Below are 20,715 nucleotides of genomic sequence, written 5' to 3' on the forward strand. Positions count from 1 at the left end.
TCTTCTTTGTGAATCTTGGATCCTCAAGTCTTGCATGGAAGCAAAAAAGGGTAGGGATCAGCTGGGTTGTTCAGGCTGCTGGAAACATGGTATGTGCTGTATTCTTTAGGGGTAGACTGTTATCTAACAACTGGAAACATATGAAATCTCATTGATATGGTACAATCACAACAGGCATATTTTTATATACTTACTCTGTTGTAAAATTTGTTATGCCTCAGCTGGCATCTGAATTACAGAGGTTTTCTTGTTGGCAAAACAGTGGAGATAAGATTAAGAGTTGTCTTGTCTACATCATTGCTGCCAGAATATACATATCAACTTCATAGGCTTTTGAATATATTCTCTACCTTTTTACAAAACTAAAAGCTTTCTTTTTTTAATCTGCTTCAGTTTTGCCTCTGCTTGGTCTTTCAGTGTGTATATATTAATGCTGTGCACTACAGGTGAAACAGAAATGCTTTTATTAAAAGTTATATTCAATAATTGGAAATATATTTCCCAGGTTTTGAAGTACTCAGTTCTGGATCTCATGTGTTTTTAGAAAAAGCTGGGCACATTAATAACAATTATGAGAACTAATTAAAATTGTCCTTGATTTGAGTGAAGAGTTGGACAAGCAGTCATTCCAAGGCTCCTCTATTCCATCCTATGTTGTTATGTGATTCAGTTCTCTGAAAATCCAAAGCAATGGTAGCCGAAAACAAAGTTATTGCTATGTAGCCACTCACTGACTCTTGCTTAGTGAGGGTTTTAATGATCAAGCTCTTGATACCTTGCCAGATAAAATCAGAATTTCAGGACATAATCAGAAAAAAATGGCAAGAAATAAAGGAATTAATCTCCATTAAAAATAGATTTTAAAAAGAAACTTGAAGGACAGATCTTCAGAAAAAATAGATGTTTTGAATAATTTATAATCTCTCAAATATTAAACAGGAGCAGTCTTGAGCTGTGTCGTCTTTGTGGTTTGAATGTGATTTTACGAGTGCCAGCAGAATTTTCTTTTTTTTTAATTTTTACATAAGCAATTTTTGATCAAGGGGGTGTACTCAGATGTTGCTCTATTAGTGATAAACATCAAGATACCTGAGACTGTCCAGAGAAAAGAAAGTGTTTTGGTATGTGATTCACTTTGCTTCTAAGACATGTCATCTACAAAAACCTTTTTTTTTTGAAGTAAAGTAGTAGCAAACAAGTTGGAGGTTTCCTTTGAACTGCCATTGAATTTTCCACTCCTTATTGAGTTCACATCATTGCCTATCTGAGCAAAGACTGTCAATCAAAACTTCATGAAAGTTAAAGGAGACAAAGCAGTCAACGATTGTAAGAAAGGACTGCTTTCTTCGCTTAACTATTATGACACAGTTTGTGGATCAAGTGGACTATCCAATCAGCAGATTATCTAATCTTCCTGAGTGGCAGAGAATTGAGTGCTTGCTGCACGAACCTTAGATCACTGGCAGAGCACAAAGGCAGAGATCTTTGCAGGAAATGATAAAATCATTGGTACAGAGCATATCTCAGAAAGGTCCCAAAAGATAAGCTATATGAATTGAGGGGACAGTAAATCTCCCTTTCAGTGTTTGTCAAAAGGTTTTAAGTTGAGCCCCTGTCTCTGTCTCTGAGAGGAGAGAAAATAACAGAAGTGGTGTGGGATTCTGAATCTAAGAAGATGGTAAGGATTTCATGAACTCATAACAGCTGATGACCCAGATTAAGCATTTAAGGTCACTATTGAGTTAGAGGTTAACACCTTATGAAGTAAAAAACAAACAAGGCATGAAAAGTCATTTGGAGCTACAAGTTCTGGAGTCTTATTTTTCTGTCCCTCTCAATGGGTATATTGTTTGCTTACTTTATTATTTTATTTACTTTTAATTTTTATTCACTTTTTTTTTTTACTTTAGTGGTTGTTTGGGTTTTTTTACTAAAAGCAAGTACTAACTCAATGAGGTTTATGCTTCTGGGTAGGAGATCTCCTGAAGAGCAAGTAAAATTTTAATGCTGCAATCCTAGGTAACTTCCTGGCTTATCCTTAGAGTTGATAATTATTTTACCAATCATGTGGTAATACTGCTGTCTTCAACTGTTTCCTTGTAGATTAATAGGGAATAATTATTCTTTTCCTTTATTTTTATCTTTTCTTCTGTGCTGCAGTAGCATAAGAAGCATAACTAGAGTTTTCAAATGTGACCTTAAACAGTAATTCCAAGATGTTTTGTGTGTGAGCACAAGAAATACTTAATGCATCACTAATGAGAAGTGTTAAGAATTTACATGAAGGAGGAAATTTAAAAAGTGGTATCATTTTTTTATTTCTTTAACTTAGTGGCAAAATACATTTTGACTATAGATATATTACTTCACTCCAATAAATATGGAGTATGTCCTATGTCCAGTAAGAACTTCACATAGAAAAGCCTATTCTAAAATGAAATGTTATGGAATGGATGAAATTAAAGCTTCATTTTCCTAAGCCTTTGCTTAACTTTATGTCCCAGAATTAAGTACTTTAAAATAAGATATGCTTAAACACCTGATTTGAAATTAGGTGTCGTGTACCAAGGCCTGATACCTTGATACAGACAGAAGCAGAACAATGTAGACAAGTAAGGATGACAGTGTTGGTTTGGTTTTCTTTGAGGGGGGAGGTGTTGTTGTTGCTTTCTTTTTTTTTTAGAAGACTGATGCAAAAAAGCTTTTAGTTAACCAAATATTCTGTACAGTCATAGTCACTTAAAATTGGGCAGTGAATAGAAAATAGTTATATAATAGGGTGTTATCCTTCAGGAACAAACTGCTAGAACATGGGTCCCTCATGGGGTCACAAGTCCTGAAGCAAACCTATTTCTGCATGGACTTGTCTCTCCAGGGTCCACAGGTCCTGCCAGGAGCCTGCTCCAGTCTGGGCTTCTCACAGGGTCACAGCCTCCTTTAGGCATCCACCGGCTTTAGCACAGGGTCCTCCATGGGCTGCAGGTGGACGTCTGCTCCACCATGGACCTCCATGGGCTGCAGGTGGACGTCTGCCTCACCATGGTCTGCACTTCAAGCTGCAGGATAATCTCTGATCTGGCACCTGGAGCACCTACTCTCTCTCATTCTTCACTGACTTTGGTGTCTCCAGAGTTATTTCTCTCACTTATTCTCATGCCTCTCTTCTCTGGCTTCAATTGTTTCTGCAGAGTAACTTTTTGTCCATCTTAAATACATTATCCCAGGGGTGCTATCACTGTTGCTGACAATAAAAAATAAATCAATAATTGACTTATAGTGTTTTGGAAGAATACTTCCATTGGGAGAGTGTCTCTGAATAATCACTTGAATTTCAGAGTAATTCTTATATGTGTATATAAAAGTACCTTTAGAGTATTTGTAGGATGACTATTCTTTTTCCTTCTTCATAATCTAATACAAAATAAATGTATAAAATACACATACATTAATATAAAGATAACAGTGTGTACTTTAAACTTGAATTGTAATTCTCAAAGTCATTTTTTTCTGGACTGCAAAAATCCTCCCCAGACTACACCTCTCACACATTTTACTTAGTTTGCAGCCAGTTAATTTTCATCCATGGTAGATGTAATCTCCTTGGTTGAAACCATCTGCCATTTGAGTAAAGATTATTTTATATTTATTTGTATTTCTCTTTCAGTTAGATACAGTGTTGTCTACTTCCTTGGTTTGGGGAAGTAGTTCATTTTAGCAGCTGAGTATTTAGGTTGTAGTAACTGAAGCCCTGAACTTTGAAACAGTTATTTTATTTTAGGTTTTTTTTGTCCTGGGCCAAATGGCATAATGTTTATCCTCAATTTGTACATTATTGCAATAAGTAATGTTTTAAGAAGGGTCACTTTTTTATCTGCTTTAATCTCTGGAGTGCTACATAATGGCAGACTTTTTGTATGGTTGAGCATATTGTCTGTTCTAACTTCTGTGTTTTTGTCTGAAGAGGCTTCTCTTGCACTGTACTTTCATGTTCAAATAGCATCTTAATACTCTCTATTTGCTATGTGTCAGTGAGCTATAAATCAGGCTTCAGATCACACGGTTTTGCAAGTTGTAAATCTTCTAGTAGAGATCAGTCAGAAATTAATTTAGAATTCTGAAACTGTCTGCAGTGGTATGCTAGGAAAATAAGAATGGTTTATATTAAAGGATGAGCTAATTTGTAATATACCCAAAAAAAAAAAAGAAAGAGGGAAAGAAAAAAGGAAAGAGAAAGAAAGAGAAGGAAAGAAGGAAGGAAAGAGAAGGAAGGAAGGAAAGAAAGAAAGAAAATTTTTTTAAATTATTTTTACTGTTATTGGTAGGATAACCAGGATCATAGCAGCCTGACCTTTTCTATAGCTTTTGTCTCTTCCCACCTGAGACAACTCAATGAGCTCTGACATTTACCAAGCTGCAAAAAGCCCTTAGGAAGTTTGCTGTCTGTCTTTTGGGTGAAGTCACTAAGGCATCTCTCTGTTGTACTAGGTTGCGCCCAGCAAACTACACAATAGACAAATGTCAAGAGGCTTGAGAATAGCAAAGAAACTGTTGGAGGAACTGTGTTATGATGCAAAAATCAGGTCACGCTAAATTTTATGTGTGGAGCACAGAAAACCAACAGCCTTAGCTGTATAGTTTAAGTACAATTTGTAGATAATAAATCTGTGCATATAAATTCAAGATAAGGTGATTGTGTTCACTTTACTACTTCTGACAACTCTGAGATAGTTACACTAGTATCACTATTACGTGTAACTTCTTGAGGTCCTGCTTCTGAAGTGATAAGAACAATTAAGTAATAGAGGTTATGGATATAATGAAACGACCACCTTTCATTTGCTCTTGTGCCCATTTTTCTTAATAACAATTTTTCCATCTGCTGTCCCCTATCCTCAGGGGTGTAATTATAGCAACACTATTCCTCCAGTGTTTATACTCCTATTTATACTCTTATCAAACTCCCCATTTTTTAGTTCTACTTCCCATTTTTTAGTTCTCTATACGGAGAGACTGCAACGAAGCTATAAATAGCACTTTATACCAAGTGATGTCCTTTTCTTACATTTTCATTAGAAGAAGTTACTCAACAGCTCTTATTTTTTTGGTCAGGTGTTTTCTTTCTATAATAAAGTTCACTGGTGCTGAGATCATCAAGAATTTTTTCAGTGAGGGGAAAATTCTGACTTATGGCTTTAGTTCTTCTTTATTTATGTAATAATTGAAAAATTCTAGAAGTTTTTGCCCTTCTCTTCTCCTCTGAGCATTCTTCTGGTTTAGGGGTTCACTGTTCAGTCACAAGTTTGTAATTTCTTTCGAGTCTGATTCTGATTTTCCATGCATTCAAAACTATAGCTCCATGGCTTTGCATACTAGCATTTCCCACCACTTTATTATTAATGGGTTTCTTTGTTTGCTTGTTGATTTCTAAACACATAATTTGACAATATTTATTTAGTGATACATTCCTATTGAGCTAACTGTGTAAGTTGAAAACTTATTTAATTCTCCTGAAAGCTGCCATGGAAAAATTTGTTATCCTAAGTAAAAGACAACATTCCTAGTCTTTTTTTGGTATTTAATATTGATTAAAAGAATAGTATGTTTTATTCACTAATAAAAATACTTATTTGAAACAAAAAATTATTAGACTTTCAGTTGCTTGGGTAAAATTTTGCAGGGGTGACTTCAATTTGTTTGTAATTAGCATGATATTTAGGTTTTATTCTACACATGTTTATAACTCCTATTGCTCTTTTCATTGTTCTCATTGTACAAGCCAAAGTTTATACTGCTATAGAGCAGACTTAGCTCTAAATTAGCTGTCTTGAATACTGATAACAGTGCAACTATGGCAAGATGAGGTTCCTGATAGGATAGGGGGATCAGCATTTGTGGAGCCTAAAAAGGTTTCGTAGCTTTCACTGAACTTTCTGCTGATCACAGCAAGTTTCATTACCCTGTTAACTCTGTGAAAATAAAGAATGTCTTTAGACAACTGCAAATTACTCTTGCTGGAATGCAGTAGAGATCTGATATATTTATTAGGTGTCTGTGTTATGAGCAAAATATTTGTTTAAACTTTAATATATAGTTTAAGTATATACTTTAAAAATATATTTCCAACTTAGGATACCAATTTCCTTATAGTGATGGCTTCTATTGGGATAATGTAAAAAGGATAACCAAGATTATTATACTGTTGGTCAGTGCCAGCACTAATGGCCGATTTGACAGCTAATGAACCAATATGATGTTGAAAGTCCATAATGTTCCAGTGAGCCAGTCATTAAATACAGTAATGATAGTTTTTTAAAGGGATTATTACTGTTCTAAACTATATTTAGTGATTTGTAGCAGACATTTCCTTCTTGATATTTGCATTATAGAATAAAATCATAGAATCATTTGGGTTGGAAAAGACCTTTAAGATCATAGAGTCAAAACATTGACTTGGCATTGCCAAATCTACCACTAAGCCATGTCCCTATGCACCACATTTTGTGTCTTTTGAACACACACAGGGATGGTGACTAAACCACTTCCCTGGGCAGTCTGTTCCTGTGCTTGGAAATACTTTCAGTGAAGAAATTCGCTAATATCCAATATAAACGTCCCCTGACACAGCTTCAGACCATTTTCTCTTGTCCTATCGCTTGTTGCTTGGGAGAAGTGACCGATCCCCGCCTCACTACAACCTCATTTCAGGTAGTTATAGCGAGTGATAAGGTCCCCTCTGAGCCTCTTTTTCTCCAGGCTAAACAACCCCAGCTGCCACAGCTTCTCCTCATCAGACTTGTTCTCCAGACCCTTCAGCAGCTTAGCTGACCTTCTCTGAACATGGTCCACCATCTCAATGTCTTTCATGTAGTGAGGGACCCAAAACTGGACACAGTACTCAAGGTGCAGTCCCACCACTGCCAAGTACAGGGGGTCAATCACTGCCCAGGTCCTGCTGGCCACACTATTTCTGATACAGGCTAGGATTCCATTGGCCTTCTTGGTCACCTGGGCACACTGCTGGCTCATGTTCAGTCAGCTGTCAACCAGACCCCCCAGGTCCTTTTACTCCAAGCAACTTTCCAGTCATTCTTCTCCAAACCTGTAGCATTGCATGGGCAATGGTTCTTTCCTAAGTCCAAGACCCAGAACTTTTCCTTGTTGAACCTCATGCCATTGGCCTCGGTCCATCAATCCAGCCTGTCCAGATCCCTTTATAGAGCCTTCCTACCCTCCAGCAGATCAACATCCCTGCCCAACTTGGTGTCACCAGCAAACTTCCTGAGGAAACTTTCCCTTGTCCAGATCATGGATAAAGATACTAAACAGAAACAGCCCCAATACTGGGCCCTGGGGCACACCATTTGTGACCAGCTGCCAACTGGATTAACTCCATCCATCACCACTCTCTGGGCTTGGCCATTTAGCCAGTTTTTTACCCAAGAAACAGTACACCCATCCAGGCTGTGAGCAGATAGTTTATTCAGGAGAATGCTGTGGGAAAGAATGTCAAAAGCTTTACTAAGTTCCAGGTAGACAACATCCACAGCTTTTTCCTCATTCACTAAGCAGGTCACTCTGTCACAGAAGGAGATAAGCTTAGCCAAGCAATTATGAGGTAACTAGTTTGGAAATTCTGTAATTCCTGTGTGTTTAGCAAGCAGATTTCTACCACTTATAAAGCCATGCATACTGGGATAGACTAGGTTAGCAGTTGTTATCAACTGAGCAAACAGAATGCTTACCGTACTTTTCCCGCTGATATATTGACCTTTATTTTTATTTCTTTATATTGATGGCCACAGAGTGTTATGATCCATTTTTACACTGCTTAATGTCAGTTTAAAAGAAGTTGTGAATTATATTTGAGAATATAAAAAGGGGAATCTAACAACAGAGGTTTGATAATCCTGCGGACTCAACTGCTACTTTCACCTTTATGCTGACCTCAGGTAACAATTTATTACATTCTTGGAGGATTAGGCTGAAAGCACAAAAAGCTTAAAATCAATCCATGGCTAAAAAGAAATTCAGACTAATTCTTTATCCCTCTACAAAGCTATATTCATTCACTGTCTCCAATCCTGTTTTCACTTGTTTTATCAGGAAAAGAACTTCAGGGAAGTAATTCCTTGTAGCTGAAATACCAATCTACAGATTAATTAACCCTCTTTTCCTTCAGTAGACTTCTCATTCACTTACTCATACTTAAAGTTGAGTAACAGTTGTTATCCTTCAGTCAAATGGAAAGTTTTATCTTTATGTGTTAGAAGACTGACAATCTCTTGACCTTATCTTCAGTACAAAAAGGTGTCATCCTAAAACACATCTGTAACATTAAACCAGATAATTTAACACTGACCAGAATTTTGTGTTCATTAGAGATGAGGATAGGCTACATCAGTCAAAGTTAATCTGAACTTGGACAAGAGTTTTGTCGTAATTCAGCTCACCTAGTGTAAAATGTTCTTTATCTACCTCAGGCTCATGATCATGGTCAGCCTTGTGATGGCTTACTTGATTCTTCACAGCTTGCCTGACATAATAAAATTCTGTAGTAAGGCAAAAGGCTCAATAGTTTTGTCTTTCCTTGGGCAGGTCTCTTGATTTCAGTATTGTGATTTCTACATCTTTAAATCACTCTCAATTTAATAACAAAAATATATTTTATTTCCATTTATCCTTCCATAGGTTTTTCAAAATTCTTGTCTCCTACATGTATTACATATTTATTTGACTACCATTTGTTGCAGCAACAAAGCATTCTACCATAATTAGCTAGTGTATATTCTTACAATTGGAGAAACTGGGACAGAGAAATCTAGGGCCTAGATTGTCAAAAGTATTTAGTAGCCTTATTCTCATTGGTTCAATACGCAGAAGTGACTGTAAAGGAGTGACATATATAATTATTTATAAAAGTCTGGACCAAGTAATTCAAACAAGAGAACTCAGAAAGTGTAACCACATCTTAAGTTTAGACCTTTAGCCTTGAGGACCAGGCATTTCTTTTACCAATAGACGCACTTACCAATACTTAAAGCTGTCACAGTTGTTTTCCTTTAGTCAAATGGAAAATTTTTATCTTTGTGTTTTAGAAAACTGGGGATTTTTTTTTTTTTATAAAACATCTTTTATTTTAAAATATTTCAAAAGGCTTCGTTCAACTTAGAACTAGGAAACATCTTGAGATATAAAATAAAAACCTGGATGACTACAGATTTAAAGGCTGACTAAAATGGTTCCATCATTCCATCATGATGAAGCATCCATTTTAAATACTGAGGAAACTCAGTGTTAGAGTTCTTGAAAGGTTACTGCATAAAGGTTTTGCAATGAATTTTTTCACCTCAAGGTTAAGTGTGCGTAATTTGCCAAGTTTATATTTTGTCATTCCTGATTTTATTTAAAAGATAGGGATAACTGCCCTTTATGCACTTGTGTCTTGAGATACAAAACCCTAAACATAATTCCAAAACGTTCTTCATTTAACCACCACACATTAAAAAATGTGTGTCTCATCTCTTAAATAAAATATTCATAACAATATAAATCATGCAAATTATAGAAGCATACATATAACAAATGTTAAGAAGGATAGCCTTTGGGTTTTGAAGTATCATGGGAAGCAGAGAAATGGGAAGTTAAGATTTTTAAACTGTAGAGGAAGCACGAGGGAATTAGATATCTATTAATTAAGTAACAATGCAAATTTATCCTGATGTGAAACTGGTTTAGGTCAGTTTAGGGAGAATCTAAATGAGATGGAATTAAAACAATATATAAAAGTAAGAACAAGGAGGGTATATATAATATGGAAATGTGTTGTGTGTGTGTGATTGAGAGAGAAAGGGGGAGAGAGAGAGAGTTTTGTTTGGCAAAAGAGTTGAGAATAACCTAATACTTCAATTTCTGCCACTTTGTAATTTTTTGTGTTTCGAAATTGGTCACTAGAGGAGAGTTTTAATCATTGCACCACTGGAAGAGTGTTGATTGTGTCTGTGAAGTTTAGGGGGGTTGATTCTCTTTGGATTTGTACATTTGTAAGCATAGTTACCCAAAGGCTTCCCTTATCTAAGACTGTGTGACTTTGTTGAAAAACTTATCCAACTGATGAGATAAATATTTAGATTTAAGGGTCCTAGCAGATTTTTTCCCAGTTTCTCACACAGCACTAGTGAATGGAATATAAAGTTGTTGCATGTCTTGCAGCCTTTCAACTTCATAAGCACCATAAGTTTACTCAGTCAATAAATAGGTGGGTTAAATATAGCATAGAGGACAGGCATCTTTACCTCATTAATATAAAATAACCATGGTTTTAATTTCAGCATTGTGAAAAATTAATTTTATGTATCCATTTTTTGTAACTGAAAATGAGATCCAGTTTAGATGTCTGTACTCACATTCACCTAGAGACCACAGACCTTTTGTCTGTGGCTGGCCAACTTTCTATATAGGTTATGTTCTCCTATGGTTGTCGACGTTTATGAAACTTGAGCTCTGAGGCAGTGTATCCAGCTGAGGTCTTATTCCTGGGAAAAGTACACTTTACTTAGGATCCACAGTAAATAAAATCTTTAAGCTTTGAAACACGGTCACAAAATAGTATTTTCTGCACTACAAACTGAATTAATTAGTGGCCGCTTTAGTTTCCAAGTCAAGCTGTGTGTTCCCTGTATCTCTGCCAATTAGACAGAAAAATATTAGAAGGATGAGATATGAAGGCAGTTTAATTTTATGTTGTACCATCAAAAGGCTTGTAGTTTCCTGATAACACCACAAGGAGCTTAGTAAGAGTTTACTCATGAGCATACATTGTCCATGAAATATTGACTATATAAAATATCAGTTATATAAAATACAGAAACCAGCCGCATTCTTACAACACATGGCATTTGAAATATCACCGTATGTATTTATTTCAACATGAAAGTTTGTATCGTCCAAGTCAGAGACTAAAATTTGTGGTTTACCTAAATCTAGCATCATGTGTGACCAGTCTCATTATTTTAAAGATGAAGGACGGCTTTTCTTTCTGTCATTTCTCTGGAGCTAGATTTACCTACACATATGGAGGTAGACTAATGTTGCTACACTACTGCTACTGACTACAGTTCCCCATGAGATCTAGGCAACTAGGAAAAACAGCAGATGTTACCTCTCTACTAACAGGTCATTTACTCAGGATAAGTGGGAGGGGAGTCAGGAAAAAAGTGGAATATAAAAAGTCAAATCCGTGAGAACTCTCTAAGCTTTTTTAGCTTGGAAATCATATGAGTGTAACTAAGAACAGTATTTGTTTGGTGGAATGCAAGTTTATAGTTATATAGATATATACAACTATTTTCTCCTGAAAGCTACTGCATAGTAAAGAATTGTTTGTACTAAGTGCGTATCTTTAAATCCATCTTGTGAGAAGTGCTAAGCTTTCAGCAAGTCTATAAGACCCCAGTAAACACACTACTTTTGTCAGTAGCTTTGAAGGGATTGGAAACAGTATAATTAACCTCTAAAAAATAGACCATTTTAGCCTAGGTGGATGTTAAGGGAAAGAGATTGAATTACATCAATGTAAAAGAATATTTGCAGTTATCTGACATTATTATTATACTTTTTTCTAGAAACAGTTGAAGAAATTATTATTTTAGTGGCTTATTGTTGCAGTTGCAATACAGGCCTCCATATATTGTAATAGTAGAGGCATAAAGTTTTCTCGGTCAATGAAACAGTATTTTTCATATTCTTTTGGGAAAAAAGTAGACTTCAGGAAGTATCTCTGACAGTGTTGAAGTACCTGTGTTTTCAAGACAACCTGCTGTATACTTTTTAAATGAGTAGGAATAAAACTCAGTGCCCAGCAGAGCCCTCTTGAATTCTAATAACTTCAGTAAATGCTTCCTGGTAGAATGGAGAAAGCCTGTCTTAACTGCTACTGGCTCTACGTGCCTTTGTGGCAGGTGGGAATGTTCTCTCTCTTGTTGAACACCAATGGTAGCTTAACTTGAAACAGAGAATGAACCCCATTTTTTTAAGGTATTTTCATTCTTTTTACTGAATGAGTAATTTCCTTTTATTTGTGTTTCCACTTTGCAACGAGATTTCCAGGTGGGCTGTTATGTTGGCACGTGATAATATACCACTTCAGGTGAGACTATTTAAGGTTTTCTATCATTTTGAAGACAGAATGCAGGACAAGTTCACCTGTACAATTCGGCAGCTTTGTGCTAGCATGTTGGCACAAAGCAGCCATGAACCTGACTTAACAGACTAGTTAAATTGGTTTTATGGCCTCTTTGTGCTGCAGGAATATTGCAAAACAGCTGGAGTGCATTGCTGATGTATCTGGTCCTAAACTGCTTGCGTGGTATGAACTAGGGTTGTACAACTGTCCCATGGAGATTCTTCTCAAAACTGCATTCATCTAGCGACACTGTACCAGCAAAGTTGTGCTTTTAATGAAGGCACATTGTATGTTCCTCATTAGGTCGCTTTCATTTTAGTTGACCCGATGTACTTCAAAAGCATCATTAATCTCATTTCAGTTAAAAGGACAACTGCCTAAGACATCAGATGCATCTGTACAAGTATAGTACTGATCACACATGTACTTTCAAAGTGAAGTTCCTACATGCTGGTTAACATCATGAAACCATTCTATAGCACACATTTAATGCCTTTTGAATTAAGTGAAGCAGAAAGCTATACTCTGGTAGTAGCCTTACTGCATCCCAACAATTAGGTGAGGGACTGGTCCACGCTACTGTACACCCAGGAGCAATCCTAATTTTCCTGAAATTATGGCAAGAAATTGATTAATTTCTGGATGCTTGAGGTAGGGTTCTAGGCCTTTATGGAACCCAAATTGAATTCCTTCCCTTATATAATATCACAACCAGTTTATAATAGATTTTCCTGAAGTCTTCTCTTTTGCAACTGATCTTTTTTAACAATTGTATGGTAACAACATATTCTATCTTCAACTGCTTACTACAAGGATTGCTTCTATGTTCTATGGATCTAGAATTCTCAGAGTCTGCACACACACACTCTCTCCCCTCCCAACAAAGAATTGTGAGTTGAGGCTTCAGACTACTGGGTAATTTTCTATATACCGAGTCAACAGATAACACTGCCTTTAACACATCAATGTAAATGTAAAGCCAGTGCAGGGACTATGTTCACATAGGTAACTCTCAAACAACTTCATACTTAGTGACTGTCAGGACAAACCTTTTTTGTGTCATATTTCCCAAACACTTACTCCTGAGGGTCATGCACTCAAGGCACACATTTGTGACTGATGAGCTATTTACCTCCTGCTTCCTAATGCATGCTTCCACTTAGTTTTGACTTTCATCTAGTGTTTGAGGGGAGGTTGAGCCAGAGATGAGCTGTCCTGCTGTAGGGAAAAGATGAGTTTTCCCAACTCAACATTAGAAGAAAAAGCAATGCTGAAGATTAATTGAATCAATTAGAGGAAAATACAATATGCTGACTTAAGTGCATAAACAACTGGTTTACTATTGTTGTCCTATGTACTTATATTTTAATTACCCTCAGCTCAAGTCAGCGTAAATCTTCAAGCACTGCACATTATGAAATGCTAATTAGTAAATGGGTGTTGCACTGAACATGGGCTTCAGTTTACAAACTAATTGAAGATTTTTTTCCTGTCAATTTTATTGCAGCAATCCAATCTTGAGTTGAGGACAATGTAAATTTCATTAACAAGTTCCAAATCCTCCACCCCAAAAGTCACATTGTTTAGGCGAGATGGAGATGGTATTAAGAAAATAAATTATTTGTACAAACAACTGTTATATTATCGAATTATAGAATCATTTAATGGTTTGAGTTGGAATGGGACCTTGAAGATCATCTAGTCCACTCCCCTGCCACGGGCAGGGACACTTTCAACTAGGCCAGGTTGCTCAGAGCCCCATCTAACCTGGCCTGAAACACCTCCAGGGATGGGGCATCCACAGCTTCCCTGGGCAATGTGTTACAATGACCCATCACCCTCAGAGAAAAGAATTTTTTCCTAATATCTAGTCTAAATCTACTCTCTTTCAATTTAAACCCATTCTCCCTTGTCCTGTCACTACATGCCCTTGTAAATAATCTTGCCCTTGGTGAGGCCAACTAATACCCATACCTATACTCACTAATGTTTATATTATTGGTAGTAACGTGTAAGGTTTTTTTAATTAATAAAATGAAATCTAGGAACTGGTCATTCAGAAGATTCCACTATTGTAACAATACTAACTGTCAGCATGAACTAACTCACAGTGTGGCTGAAAGACCTATGCAGAAACAAAAGAGCTGAATCTCTGCTCACAGATCCAACATACCTCTTGAGTATCTGGAGCACTATTGCCTACACAGTTACACAACATGGAAAGTCTCTGGCATGTCTTAAGCCTGAGCTAGCTCACGTTTTCCCAGACAATTTAGGAACATGATTTAGTAGGAAGGGAGTCACAGATGGTTCCCAAAAGGCTTGAGTGGTGTGAAGATACAGTGGTTTGGGTGAAAATAAATAAGTCAATTTTTAATGCTTTCAGAGACTCTGTAACTGTAGCAAGACCTTCCATGTTGAACACCAATATGTTCATTAACTAGTGGATTCTTGCAACTGAGAGGTGTCACACAGATTTGTGAATTTATAGAGCCAAGTGATGTTACATCTATGAAGCACAGTCCATTTTGCTAGCAAAATTAATACTTAAATCTGTTTTTGGTGCTACTGTGAGTTCGTATTCTGTCAACTTAGGAGATAAAATTTATGCTGAAAAACTTCTCTTCTGATCTGAAACTTTAAACATAAAACCAAATCTGAATAATTTACCATTGCAGAAGGAAAAAAAAAGTTTTTAATCTGGAGTGACTTTTTGACCAAATTGTGTTTTTTAGCTTATCCTGTATGTAATTTACAGAAGTTCACAGATGGCTGTTCATTACATGGCTAAGTACTGATTTGTGGTAGCATATTTTTAAAGATAGACCAAGGAGCAGGAGCAGTTGTGGATAATTCATGAGAAGCAAAGCACATAGCAAATCAGGAACCACAGTTAAGGTTTTCTGGGGACCAAAATGCCAATTTTAGAAAGTTACCTTTCTCATCCTGAAAACCTGAGCTAGTATCAAAAACCAAAGAGATCTGTGAGTAGAGAGAGATGTTGAGGAAAATTAGCCTCAGTGGCTATGCTGTGAGCATATTTACTCCCATTAACATAACTTATTTTTATATTAATTTATAAATATAATTAAATATATTAATAAATATATTAATAAAGTTAATATTTTTATATTAACTTTTTAAATGGCATTCACTAGCTTTTGTTTGTTTTTCAATTAAACGAATTGGTTGACTGCTTGACACCTATCTGAGACACATACATAATTTATGGTGAGTTTTCAAAGTGCTTGTGTTTATTTTTGTGTTACAGAAGCACTCTCTAGACTATTGTTTAAAAAGATGACTTCCAGGCAAATACTGTCATTCTAACCATCCCTAAGTTTTGCAGGATCTTCATTTCTGAATCAGCATGCAAGTGAAATACTACAAAGCACTGGCAGTAAGGAAGTGCAAACTTGATTATTTCTCATTTTTTAAAACACTATGATGTCGTTTGTTTTTCTAAACCAATACTTAGGAGCTTAGCACTGAGCTCTTACTTAAAAAGGAAAATAATTAATTTTAATGCCTATTTCAATTTAGAAATGAATATAATTATTATATAATTATACTTTATACTTATATACTATATCATTATATAATTAAACCACTATCTTTATATGATCTGAATGCTTTTGCATTCACCAACTGTGCATATAACTATTTTCTTAAAACTACAAATTAATTTTAAATGCATTCTTCACAGCAGATATCTGCATTATTGCTCTTTCATATGTAATATGTTAACACTCCACTCTAAAAAGACATACACACTTATATATCATACAATAATGTCATTATTAATTTATTTAATTATTTTAATATCTAATATATATTTATTCAGATGAGCACGGGTGAACATAGACAAAATGTCTAGCAGGAGAAACTTGATTTCATTACATATCTGCTTGAAAAATTAAGTACAGTATAAAAGTTAGTACATTTTCTGCTGATCCCAGTCAAGTTTCTGTGGAATTATTAAAGTCCAAAAGAGTTCACAGTTAAAAAATAGGTTACCCTATTCATTGGCAAGTCTTGTTGAATTCAAAATTCAACAACCTTGTAAAGGTTAAGGAGCTGAAGAAAGAAATCTACTGTATTATTAGCTACCTAATTCTGTCTAGGAAATGTGCGGCCACTGGCAAAATTTTGCAGTTCACTTATGTAAGCTAACATACGCATTCAAGAAAGCAAGTCTCAGTGTGATAGTAAAACTGAACTTTCCATTTGTTTGGATGGATTGAGGGTTTTTTTCTTGTTAAAGCATGAGTCTGAACCTCCACTCACCTGGAGTTTGTTAGTATTTGGAACTGAAGTTTGCTTCAAGCCTGAAAATAATTATATTGGCCAAATCATTGCTGTGGATCTATTAAAATTTCTGTAATACCTTAAGCAAAATAATTTTTCTTGTGTGTGTACAACCTCTTTGCTATCAGATTGTTTCTAAAATACGAGAGAGGAAGATAGTCCTCATTGTAGTAATAAAGGCTGCAAAAAGATTAGACATGGATTAGTTATATAGAAATCCCTTTTCAAAAAATATTTATGTGAATAACATGTTAATACTTTTACTAGTTAATAATAATAGATTTTGAGTCTCCAAAGATGCCCATGGTTATTTTGAACTCGTGGAAAACAAACATTCAATTATAAAACAGATCAAAACAAAAATAAGATAGACCATTATCTGTATAAGGTCCAGATTGTTTTGTATTTACCAACTGTGCACGTAACTATATTTTCTCAAAACGCTAAATTATTTTTACATTCTTCTCAGAAGGTAATCTTATTATTGCTCTTTCATATCCAATATGTTAACACTCCACTCTAAAAAGTACATGAAGTTAAATTTTAAACAACCAACTGTTGCACATATATGTTGTGTTTAAGAGTGGTGTAATATTTCATTTATTTTTCCATTGAAAAATAATCTTATAGATGCCTATTACACAGAAATAAGTCAGTGATGTTTACAGGAGAAATGTTAAATCCATTACACATGACAAAAGACTATGTGAATGGTCCTTCAAAATCCTATTTGCTGGTCCAAACATGATGTCATTTAATTTTCCATAAGACCATAAGAAACCAGCTGAAAAATAGTGGTTAGAAAAATTGAGTGGGCCATTTTGCCTATTTCCTCACCTAATTCCACAGTCCATTTTCAGAATAATTTTGACTTGCAGATGGAAGGCAGTGCTGATTTCCCTTTAGTCAGCTTTCTCTGAGGTAGACCTGTAACAGACTTCAGCTTGCAGGAGCTGGCATAAAAATGAGCTGAACCACTCAACCAAATACGAGAAGCTGTTTCACTTCTTGGGTCCACTATAATGGACTTTGTTTCTGGGAAAAAGCTTCTTGTCATTTACCTGTGAGGAATCTGTACTGACAAACTGTTCACACGCAGTCCATACAGTGCATGTAGATACAGGAGACTTCCAGTATTACCATGAGGCACACCACATAAGCATAAATTTCTCTAGCTGAAAATATTTAAAAGGGGGAAAAGACTAAGCAAGTACATACATAAACAGATTTCTTCCCAAAAGCCTAGTCAAGAATGCTGGCTATTAACAGAATATTAGTAGTAGCATTTTCATTCTAAATAATGAGTGATTAGCCAATCACATTAAACAATAATGAGAGCCAGTAATAATTTTTTTATCAGCAAAATTAGCCTGGACTCATTTTAAAACAACATTTAATACAAGCAGCTTAATGAATATGTAAAAGGTAAAAGTTATGCACAGAACCAAATTTTCTCTGCAAACCAAAGATAATTACTGTGTCTTGACTGTTATACATGAATTTCCATAGAAGAGTTCTTTCCTCACTTCTCATTCTTCTGCATGCATAAATTATGGCAGTTTTCTGTTGGTGTCTCCAAAGGACTCAGTTTTATATGCAGAATGAAATAAATTACTGATCGATTTTGATAACGTTCAAGATCTTTGATCTGCGTTTTTGATACAAGATCTTTGAGAAGCCTATCTAAAGAATAATAATAAATTAAATAATGAAAAACATTTTTACAAGAGTATGAGGACAAAGTAGGTATCTTCTTTCTCTTCGTAGGAATAAATAATATGTGGTGGAGTAGGCTGGATTTATATGGACACTACAGGCGTCCTGGACTTAGAGTGCATAGAAGCAACCTATAACCATGGTTTTTACCATTGAGATAACTCTGTGTCTTGAAACTGGCAATGAAGTGTGATGGAAACTGATTATAGTAGCATTGTAGTGTTCAGTTCTTCCAGCAGAATCGTATGGGGGACAGCTCACTCCTTAGAAATGCCAGCACAGTTTGGAGTGTGAGAGAGTGAAAATATTTACATTCTACTTGTAGGTTAATCTACAAATTTTCATCTCAGAGGATACTAAAGTCTTGGTAAAATGTACTCAGATTGTAGAACACCACTTGAATCTTCAGTGATAGGAAATGTGGCATTCTGTGTCAAAACTGTACCCAGAAATTGTCAGAAGGAATTGCACCTGTAGCTGAAACACTTTTCAAGAGCATAATTCCCTGAACCAGTTAGGATAGCCAGCACTGGCACTTTGAAGAATTTGTGATTCTCCTTGATAGGAACCAGTGAACACAACCATGTGTAGGGAAGTACGGGACAGCGTGAGGAAAGGCAAGGCAAAAATGGAACTGAACTTGACAAGGGATGCAAAGAGTAACAGGAAGGGCTTCTACAGGTATGTTAATCAGAAAATGAAGGTCAAAGAAGATGTATCTTCCCCCTCCCTTCTCCTCCTACCCCAATAAACAACTCTGGAAAAGCAATAAAAATTATGAGGACAAGGCTGAGGTACTCAACAACTTCTTTGCCTCAGTCTTCAGTGTCATCTTCTCTTCCCACACCTCTCTAGTAGATGGACAGCAGGACAGGAAATGGGGACGCAGAGTGCTTACTCTGCTGCATGCTCACGGGCTCAGTCAGGAGTTTTACTTTAAAATATATATATCGTGTTCTTCAATACCTCGAGATAGTGTCAAGAGAATAAGCCCCAGACTTGTTCCCAAGAGGTATTTTTACTGATAATATAGGGAAGAAAATAAGGGAACCTGGCAAAAGTTCAAAAGAGCGCTACACAAGCTAGACAAAACATTCCACCACGATATCAACCCGGCACATGCTAATCCACAACACTTAAGTTAAAATCCAACCTCGCCAGCTCCAAGCCACCCAAAGCACCAAGAAGGGAGCAAAGAAAGAGAGAAGGAGAAAGAGGGAGAGACAAATTATACAGCTACTATTGGAACTTTGTGGAAGCTCTCATACATCCACATGGCAGGGCTGTGATATGTGGCAAACATATGGTTTTATCTGCTCTGGTCCTTATGGCAACTCCCCCCCAGGCAGTGCCTCTGGCCCACTGGCCACTCTGCGGTTCTAGGCTAGGATGGAGGCAGTGCCCTCACTGTCCCTGCCAATCTGAGCCTGGCTTAGGCGCTCCAGCAGGTGTGTTATAGTTTTCCCAGGCTGTTTGTGACTGACAGGTGTTCCAAGGCTTCCCCATGTAGGCTTCAGAGGCCTGTCATGAGGGCTACAATGCCACTTCACCTCCGTGAGGTTCGACCCATCCCTTCCACCTGCATACACACACACACACACACACACACACTCCTGAGCTGGTTTCAACCCAACAATTATTGATCTGGTGTCTCAGGTTCATAACCACCTGAGGAACCTGAATGTACATAACTCTATGGAACCTGATGTGATGCATCCCAGCATCCTGAGGGAATTTGCTGATGTAGTTGCCAAGCCACTCTCCATGATATTTGACAAGTCATGGCAGTCGGTGAAGTCCCAGGTGACTGGAAAAAGAAAAACATTGTACCCATCTTTAAAAAGGATAGACAGGGGGAGGACCCTGTCAACATGCTAGATAATAGAATAGTACAGGTCTTGCCAACCAAAAGCCAAAGTTGATAAAGTCAAATTGTGGCCAGTCAACATATATTGAAAGCAAAGGCTTTCAGCGGAAGTGTTTTTGATATTGTGCGATACACTCTCAGCAGATTCAGTACACCTAAGTCTCCATTCATTTCTACTCAATGATTTGACATGTTGTCTGAGGACTGATTTAAATCAAGTCTTTAGAGAAGGCTATTAATTGGCTCACCTCTGCAATTCTCAGTGCTACCAAGATTTTTCCCAAAGATTACTACAGTTCATTTAATGAATACAGAACTTGACATTGTCAGAATATAGTGTACAATCCCTTATTATACTAAATCTTCTAAATTACCTTTTTATTTTGATAAATAAGTAGCAGTGAATGATGAAATATTTTCAGTATATATGAGCATTTTTATGGAGAAATCTGCAGCATATTACACAATATTAGGGACTTGAATTTCTTCTTCCATTTTCTGAATTTGCTTTGCTTTCAACAGCACTGGCCCTGTTCATTAAAGTTACGTCAACACTCAACCTGTGCTAAACAGAAAGTAGGTTTAGAGTTAGGATAACTTCTCTATTGTCAATGATTATAAGGCCTTCTTGTGACTTGAATAT

The 20,715-nt window shown here is 36.3% G+C and overlaps 1 protein-coding gene and 1 long non-coding RNA gene across 5 annotated transcripts in view; one reads left to right on the top strand and one right to left on the bottom strand.

The window, feature by feature from the left end:
* The window catches only part of CNTNAP2 (contactin associated protein 2), a 1,217,517-nt gene that overhangs the window by 961,392 nt on the left and 235,410 nt on the right, over positions 1-20,715 (top strand). The window lies entirely within an intron of this gene.
* On the bottom strand, positions 7,801-19,494 carry LOC127461132 (uncharacterized). Its single transcript, XR_007899975.1, has 5 exons — positions 19,446-19,494; positions 17,551-17,664; positions 13,314-13,399; positions 10,404-10,532; positions 7,801-7,981 (listed from the first exon to the last, which is right to left on the bottom strand). It is a non-coding gene; the product is annotated as an uncharacterized LOC127461132 (long non-coding RNA).

The sequence above is a fragment of the Manacus candei genome, unplaced genomic scaffold (genome assembly GCF_025592945.1).
Source record: "Manacus candei isolate 608988 ecotype Guabito, Panama unplaced genomic scaffold, ASM2559294v1 h1tg000095l, whole genome shotgun sequence".
Classification (NCBI taxonomy): Eukaryota; Metazoa; Chordata; class Aves; order Passeriformes; family Pipridae; genus Manacus; species Manacus candei.